The sequence below is a fragment of the Bos grunniens genome, chromosome 5 (assembly GCF_055505025.1).
Source record: "Bos grunniens cultivar Pamir isolate PY7600 chromosome 5, Bosgru_T2T1.0, whole genome shotgun sequence".
Taxonomy (NCBI): domain Eukaryota; kingdom Metazoa; phylum Chordata; class Mammalia; order Artiodactyla; family Bovidae; genus Bos; species Bos grunniens.
The window spans coordinates 31,629,615-31,638,787 of record NC_141169.1 but is presented as its reverse complement, the minus strand read 5'-3'; the positions used below and the strand labels follow the sequence as shown (position 1 = coordinate 31,638,787).

Sequence of the window (9,173 nt, the reverse complement as noted above, 5' to 3'; positions counted from 1 at the left end):
TTTTTCTGACATTTTATTTATTTATTTATTTTTGGCTGTGCTGGGTCTCTGTTGCTGTGCGGGCTGCTCTCTAGTTGCGATGAGCAGGCTTCTTATTGCAGTGGCTTCCCTCGTGTCAGAGCACGGGCTCTAGAGCACAGGCTCGGTAGTTGTGGTCACGGGCTCAGCTGCTCCTCGGCATGTAGGATCTTTCCAGACCGGGGCTGGAACCATGTCTCCTGCATTGGCAGGTAGATTCTTTACCACTGAGCCACCAGGGAAGTCCAAAGCGGTTACTTAAAAAATAAATAAGTAAGTTTATAATTTCAAATTTTCTTTACAATCTCCTTTAACTTGTTTTTTTTTCCTTAAAAAAAAACTTATTGTGTGGAGATGTTCAAACATTTAAAGAAATACAAAATACAACGAACCCATCTGTAACCATCACCCAGCTCCAACAATCATCCTCACAACCCTACATCTCTACCCCATCCAGCTTCTCCCCGTACACCTCCTCACTGGACAACTGTAAAACAAATTTTGGATGTCATATCATTTAATCCATAGAGATTTCAGTACTTATCTGAAAAATAAAAAGATTCTTCATAAACATAATCAAAATACCATTATTCCCACTAAAAATAAATAATTCCTTAAAAATCACCAAATAGTCAGTCAGTGCTAAAATTTCCCCAATTGTGTCATTCATTGATTTAGTTACATTGGAATCTAAACAAAGTCCACTCACTGAATTTCATTGGTATGGCTCTTAAGCATCTTTTATTTCATAGGTTCCATTTCCTTTTTTTCCCCTATAGTTTACCTGATGAAGAAACCACATTGTTTATTCTACAGTGTCTTCCATATTCTGGATTTTGCTGATTGCATCTCCATGGTATTGTTAACATACATTAAACACTTTTACAAATTACATCTCATGCAGTATCCCCAAACACAAAAAGATGAAAAACAAAACTTCAGTGGTTAAATCAGAATTAGGGACTTGGGATGGGACTCACTCAGCCTCCCAGGGTACTTCTAGGGGACAAACTCCAGGGAACACAATTTAAAAGCCACTAGCCTGGATATCGTGTGCATGCGTGTGTGTGTATGTGTTTGTGTGTGTGTGTGTGTGTGTGTGTACCACACCTTCAAAGCTCAGGGCTGTCCTATCTTTTTTTGACTCTGATTACTCTGATAAGGTCCTTATCTAGGACAGTGATGTAACACACCAAGGTGTTCAGGGTGGTAGCAAATTCAAATCCACTCTGACTCTTAGCACAGAGTACACAAACCCAGGACTTTCTCTGCCCTAGGGATCCTTACAAAGAGCTCCCAGGGACACTGCCACCTGTGTCCCCCAGGAGTCTAGAAGGCAAGGCCCACTCACCCCTCCTTAATACAACTCAGGCGCTCCACTTCTCAATTCTAAACCATAACTTCTCATGATCTCAGGGATCTCTGGCTCCTAGCCATGGGAATACCTGACCCTTTGACGGGGCCTTTTAGCTGGAGCACTCACTAGAGTGCTAAACAAGATTTTAAGACTCAGTCCCCATCTTCATGGAGTTTACAGCTTATGAGGAGGAGATAAAACAAGAGCCTGGCAGGTAACTGAAACAAGCGCAGTAGGAGTGCTGAGAAGGGAGAGGTCAGATCTGGTTAGGTGATCTTGGAAGCCTGATCTAAGAGAGTGGTTTCTCCTGGGCCTCAATTTTAATACAAGACTGGAGACGGCAAGACTTCCCTGCTCCAGTGGTTAAGAGTCCTCCTGACAATGCAGGGGATGTGGGTTCAATCCCTGCTCTGGAAACTAACATACCCATATGCTGTGAAGCAACTAAACCAGAGCACTGTGACTACTGAAGCAAGTGCTACCGAGAGCTGCAACTAAGACCCAAGGTGGTCAAATACATAAACAGACAACATTATTTTTTTAAAAAATACTGGAGAGGAGAGATGCAGGAAAATTCTCAGCTCGCCCAAGGACTGAAGAATCAATGTAACCAGCTGAAGCAGATGATTCAGGGGGTGGGGCAGTTTGCCTGAGAACATAATTAGGAAAGGGAACGTGGTACTAAAATATCATAAAATACACTTAAAAACCAAAACGTAGGAGTTCAGAGTTTTAAAAAATACGCACAAGTATACTTGTATATTTTTTCTTGATTGTCAGTGCCCTCCAGCCGAAGACTACCAGCAGACACTTACAGTCAAACAGAATTGGGTTTGTGAACTCATTTCATCAAGGAGAAGACCACACACCAACTGTGGGGCATCCAGGAAAAGGCTTAGGATTTGGACTTAAATTTGCAGATTTGGGGAGAGGTCAGGGAAGCAGCAGAGAAGGCAATGGCACCCCACTCCAGTACTCTTGTCTGGAGAATCCCATGGACGGAGGAGCCTGGTAGGCTGCAGTCCATGGGGTCCGAAGAGTCGGACTCGACTGAGCGACTTCACTTTCACTTTTCACTTTCATGCATTGGAGAAGGAAATGGCAACCCACTCCAGTGTTCTTGCCTGGAGAATCCCAGGAATAGGGGAGCCTGGTGGGCTGCCGTCTACGGGGTCGCACAGAGTCAGACACAACTGAAGTGACTTAGCAGCAGCAGCAGTAGCAGCAGGGAAGCAAGGTTGCCCTGGGTTAGAGGTTGTCAGGAAGCTGGTGGATTCTACAATTGGGTACCATTTTTTTTTTTTTTTGAGTTCTATTTTTTTGGCTGTGCCGCACTGGCATGGAGGATATTAGTTCCCCAAGCGGGGACCTAATTCATACCCCCTGCAGTGGAAGCACAGAGTCTTAACCTCTGGACCGCCAGGGAAGTCCCTACCTTCTCAGTTCTAAACCATAGTGGTACCTTAGTAAATAAGAATGAAGCAAGACTAACGCTGTGACTGGTAAAGGAGCATCAGCCACTCGTATGAGCTAGAACAGGGGGATGTTTGTTCATTTTTATGGGTTGGACAATTTCTTGTTTTTGTCTGTGTTTGGATGTGACTACAGCGAGGTCTTGTTCTTGATCTATTTAGGTCATTAGATAGCCTTGCTTGATGTTGATATTCTGTGAAAGTGTTATATTCCATAGGAGAAAACCAAAGATTAGTTGTGAAGGCCAGGCCCACTCCTGCAGCTTTTCTCTTTCTTGGGCTCTTCTGCTCCTCTTCCCGAGAGCTGAGTGTTGTATGAGTCTAGTGAGCGATTAGAAGCAGAAACAAAAGGAAAATGGAGAATTTTCTTGGAAAACTTCCTAGAGGAAGTAGCATTGAGCTATGGTTAAAGTAAGAATAAGATGCTGAGAGGTTGGTAGTATGTAGGGAATGATCTAGGGAATTGGGATGATGTGGAAGCAAGAGATGGAAAAAGAGGACCAGTGAATGCATGTGTGTGTGTGTGTGTGTGTGTGTGTGTGTATAAAGGCCTATACAGGAAGAGACAGAAATAAAAGCTACCTGAACTAGACTAAGAATTAGGAGGGAAAAGATGGCTGAGGATGGGGCAGGAAGGGAAACAGGGACCCAGTAAAGACAGTGGTCCTGGGGAAACCTTGTTCTGCCTGGTCTGGACTGAGCTGTGGGCTGGAAGTGGGGGACAGAGGAGCAGTGTGTGGCCAGAGTGTAGCCACCATTCCTGAAACAGGTACCTGGATCAGAGGACCCTGGTAAGACCGCAGCAGGTAGGGCTTCCTGCCTTCTTTTGCCACCACCAAGGCTTGGTCAGGGCCAAGGTGCTAGGGGCCATCATGCTGGGGGAAGTCTAAGGAAGGAGAGGCGCTCAGGAACATGGGAGTGAGCCGGGAAGCGATGAGAACGCTGAGCCACACATATCCCCTTTCCAGTTTCCCAGGTCCAGCCACTTCCTCATCCGCTAGTGTAGCAACTCCCCCGCCCTCCTCTGGGCCTCCTTCTGCAACCCTTCATTACAGCCTTCCGGGGATCTTTGTGTGCCCCCTCTCCTGGGTCCTTCCAGGAGGTCCTTCTTGATCTGGCAAGGTGGACAGAAGTATAACTTTCCTCTGCCTCCCCCCAACCCGATTTCTTGCCAGCAAAAGCAAGGCAAATCTGTTTTGGTGGAAAAGTAACTATAAGGAGATTCAGTTTATCTATTTCTAAAAGGCAAGATTAAAAACAAAACCAAGAAACTACATGGGTCATGTCCAGTCTCTGCTTAAGTCTTATGGGGTCAGGTTCATTTTGAATAACATCCAGTTGCTTTCAGAACCATACATGACCTGTCTTGCCCTTGTATTCTTCCCCTCTCCCACTGTGCTCCAGCCATGCTGAACCTTTGCTTCCTCCAATCAGGGCTCTCAAATTTTCTATCACATGTCATAGTCAGAAATCTGTTACAGGAATTTTTCTGGTGGTCCAGTGGCTAAGAGTCCATGTTCCCAATGCAGGGGACATGGGTTCAATCCCTGGTCAGGGAACTAGATCCCACGTGCTTCAACTAAGAGTTTGCCTGCTGCAGCGAAAATTGAAAACACCATATACCACAACTAACGGGATCTTCCCAACTCAGAGATCGAACCGGGGTCTCCTGCATTGCAAGCAGATTCTTTACCACCTGAGCCACCAGGGAAGCCCCAACTAAAATCCAGCACAGCCAAATAAATAATAATAATAATAAACACTTTTAAAAAAGAAACACGTTACATCACAGCCCAAAACATAGACACATTCACACTTTATCTACACATACAGTTACATATAAATATATATTTATCGCACACACACACACACACATTCATACTACACTAGCGGATGAGGAAGTGGCCGGACCTGGGAAACTGGAAAGGGAATATGTGTGGCTCAGCCTTCACATCATTTCCAAGCTCACTCCCATGTTCCTGAGTGCCTTTCCTCCCTTAGACTTCCCCCAGCATGACAGCTCCCTATGAAATTAAAGTTCCTGGGGGAAAAAAAAAAAGAACATTAAAGTTCCCCAAACAGTCACCTTTACCAAGTACCATGTACTCTGCTTGTACCTGGGAACCTTTAGCTGCATTCCATCTTCCGGAGCACCCTGCTCCTTGATGGTCCCCACTGGTATCCCTTCATCCCTTAGATCTGGGGTTTTAGTGTCATCTGCCCAGAGAACTCACCTTGACTGAAGTAACCACTTGACAATTCCCTTTCATGTTCTCTGGCATTGGTCACCACGATCTTTTTCTGGCATGTGTTTTTTGTGTACCTATTTTTGTTGTCTTTCTCCTCCACTCTGGTATGGCAGACTCGAACGTGTGCTTGCTGAGCCGCTGCAGTCACATCCAGCTCTTTTCGAGCCTATGGGCTGCAGCCCGCCAGGCTCCTCTGTCCATGGGATTCCCCAGGCAAGAATACTGGAGTGGGTTGCCATGCCCTCCTCCAGGGGACCTTCCTGACCCAGGAATCGAACCTGCATCTCTTACGTTGCCTCTTGGTGGGGTCTTTTCAGTACCATTTCCTGCCATATCCCCAGTGTCTAGAACAGTATCTGGAACCCAGCAGGGGCTCAGTGAATGTGGACAGATGGAAGGAATGACCCTGACCCGGACTCTCTCTCTTTGGACCTCAGCATCCTTATACAAAATATGACTTGCTGGACTTGCTCTCTGGGAGCCTCCCGGCTCACCCCCAGTCCAGTCTTCCAGGGCACGCCAGGGGATGCGCCCCAGACAACCAGAGTCTGGCATGGGTGGGACTGCGAGGGTCAGGCAGTCACCCCTTAACCCACAATCCTGTTTACTGACGAGGACAAACACGGAGGAAGGACAGATATTTGCTTCCAGGTTAGTGAAGGCCAAGGGCATAAACCCCGGCACAGAGCAAATAGTGGAAAGGCAGACCCGAAGCCAGCCAGACATAGAGGAGAGCCACCACGGCTGTCCTGTGTGCTGGGCTCCACCTGCACTGTCTCACTCAGTCCTCGGTCCTCCAAGGGTCCAAGAGGTGCTATGGGACTTCATTAGCATCTCCGCTCTGGAGTCAGCCCCGCTAGCTTGAGAACCAGACTCCACACATCCAGAGGCCGCACAGGTCTCTACCTGTGCTCAGATCATGAGGCCCGGGTTCGAATCCTGGTGCCAGCCATTCCCAGTTATGTGAACTGGGTGAATTACTCCATCTTTCACTGAGCTTTGGTTTTTCTGAAATGGGGGTGGCAATACTGCATTACCTTGTGTTCTTTCCACCACTTCCTGGGGATGGGACTCTTAAGCAAATCAGGAGTCTCCACTGGGTTTGCCAACCTATCTGACCCCCTGGGCCTCCGGGCCTCTGGCCGCAGCGCGTGGGTTGAAAGCCTTGGCCCACGTTCAGTGGGCCGTGGTCTGCGTCCATGTCCAGGGCCCAGCACCGACTGCCTTGTGACCTTAGGCAACCTCTGTGAGCCTTGGCAGAGATTTCGAATTTCTTGAGCCAGGGTTTCATGCACAGCTGGGACATGCTTCTGCTCGCCAGTTCCTAGACGCTCCAACCCCAGCACTTCCTCTTCCCTGAGGGAGAGAAAACAGAATGTGACACAGAGAGCCCTGAAGTCTGTTATTATTATTAAAAGCCTCTCCTTCCCTCTTCCAGTTTTCTCCAGACTGGATAATCCAAATCCTTGTCTCTTGCCTTCACAAGAGAAAACCCTGAGCCCTCCCCCGGCACCTCTCCTGCGCCACCTCTGGACGTCACCTGTGTCTTCAGGCGGCAGTGAGTCCAGCTCAGGGCTCTGATGGGCAGGGGACAGGGTTGAATGAAAGAGGCCTGAGAAACAGCCCTGCGTCCTGGAGGACCCTCAGGTCCATTATTAAGGCCTTTGCCACCTGCAAGGCACCTGAGCTCAGCACTCTCCTTGCATTATTTCACTTCAACCTCGCTACAACTCTGGTTGTTTAGTCGCTCAGTTGTGTCTGACTCTTTTGTGACCCCATGGACTGTAGCCTGCCAGGCTCCTCTGTCCATGGAATTCTCCAGGCAAGAATACTGGAGTGGATTGCCATTCCCTTCTCAAGAGGATCTTCCCAACCCAGGGATCGAACCCACATCTCTAATGTCTACCGCATTGGCAGTCAGGTTCTTTACCTGGGAAGCCCACTGAGCCTTAGGTAAGTGCTATTTTATTGATGATGAAGCCTAAACCTAATTGGTGGGGTGTGGGCTCCTAGACTCACTGGACTCCCCAGCTCCTCCTTTGAATCAGGTGCTGTCACAGTGGGATGAGCCCTGAACCACAGAAATAGAGTGGCTCTTCTGAAGGGAGGGAAAAGAATGCCACAGTGGGGAAGCTTCCCACTGTGGGAAAACAAGAGGGAAACAAGACAAAAGTATAGAAAGGATGTAAGACCCAGAAGGTTCACATTACAATCAACATTTACCAGTGTTGAGGGGATGGGAGAGGCGGTAATGCGAGATGGGTGGGATAAGGCTGGAAATTCTCAACAGAAGGTAAGGATGGGTGGGGTGGGGCAGGGTTGAAGAATGGTCACGGTCATGGAAAGAATTGCCCTCACCCCCACGCCTATGAAGATCCAAAAGATCAGGAAGGTGCTAGTGTGTGAGCTGTGTTTATTTTTTCCGAAGTCTAAAAATACAGCGAAAAGGAAACACACACACACACACACACAAACTAACCTAACCAGAAATGGGAAAAAGTGGTCACAGCAACAGCTGAGAAATCGGAGTCAGGAATTTCAGGAACCCGGATAACTCGGTTACTGGAGCTTGGAAATTCCACCTCATGACGAGCTACTGAAAGCTGCCAACTTCCGATCAGAGTCTGGAGCACTTTCCAGCAGTCTGGGGTGGGGCGGACAGGGAGGAGGGAGGAGGAGGTGAAAGAAAGCCTTCTACTGAGGGCTGACCTGTCATCTTGAGGGGCTGTGGGTGTGGAACGAATAAGGGGTAGGGTCCTCCATTTAGCCCCCTCTCATAGTAATAATAACTGTAACAAGAATAACCCCTTACCAAGTGTTCATCATCTTTCAAAGTAAGAATTATGAACCCTACTCTACAGATGAGGACTTAGAGGCACAGAGAGGTTAAGTAATTTGCCAAAGGTCTCAAGCTAGCAAATGACAGATGTAGGGAAATTTTTGAGATCACAGATCCCTTTGTGGAGTTGATGAAAGCACACAGGAGATGAGAGTTCAATCCCTGGGTTGGGAAGATCCCCTGGAGAAGGAAATGGCAACTCACTGCAGTATTCTTGTCTGGGAAACCCCATGGACAGAGGAGACTGGCAGGCTACAGTCCATGGGGTCGCCAAAGAGTTGGTCACAACTTAGTGACTAGACAACAAGAGTTGCAGCTTATAAGAATTTATATACATTTTACATTCAATTCCAGGGGTTTCAAAGAGCAATTAGATGGTAGGGCCAGTGTTGAATTAGCTCCCACCCCCATCCCATCCCACCAGGGGCTTCCCTGGTGGCTCAGATAGTAAAGAATCTGTCTGTGATACAGGAAACTTGTGGTCAATCCCTGGGTCGGGAAGATCGCCTGAAGAAGGGAATGGCTACCCACTCCAGTATTCTTGCCTGGAGAATTCCATGGACAGAGGAGCCTGGCGGGCTACTGTGCAGGGAGTCACAAAGTCAGACACAACTGACTAACAACACTTTTTTCACCACCCCATCCCATCTCCAATCCACTAGTGCAGTAAACAAAGCCAGAAGAGGGGGTGGCTTACAGAAATTACCTACTCCCCCGGCCCAGAACCCTGCTATTCTGGGACCTGGGGTTTGCCCTGGCTGGTCTGTGAGGTTTCCCCAGCCTGCTCTGGTGTGGTGGGGAGACGGCTGGCAGGTGGGAGGGGATGGGCTAGGAAAGCTATACTGGGTGCTGTGGAGAAGCCAGAATTGTGCTATACTAGAGGACAATGCTTTTCCCTCACCCCCTCAGGGTATCCTTTTCGGGCAGAGATTTGGAACTGCCCGGACTAGAAGAGATGAAGGCCTCCTCCTTTAATTAAATGCCCAGGGGTTGCTATGGAAACCAGAGCTTCCAAATCCTGGTCAGACAAAGGGGAGAGGAGCTGCCTCCAGCCCATACAAGTGAAGCTTCAGAGGCCTCATTGGGGACAGGAATGGGGCTAGAGGGTGAGAAAAAGGGGGATGCTGACCAAGGAGTCCAGCCTCGTCTCTCCATGGAACTGTGGGAAGGAACCTCTCAGAACCAAGGGATCTGCTTGAGACGGGAAGGGGGAGTGGGGGGCAACGCTCCAGGGGAGA

General features: G+C 48.3%; 1 long non-coding RNA gene across 1 annotated transcript; it reads right to left on the bottom strand.

Moving 5' to 3' along the window:
* LOC147371675 (uncharacterized) lies at nucleotides 1–6,261 on the bottom strand. The gene is made up of 2 exons (XR_015163698.1): nucleotides 6,134–6,261; nucleotides 1–275 (listed from the first exon to the last, which is right to left on the bottom strand). It is a non-coding gene; the product is annotated as an uncharacterized LOC147371675 (long non-coding RNA).
* Nucleotides 6,262–9,173: the final 2,912 nt, after the last annotated feature.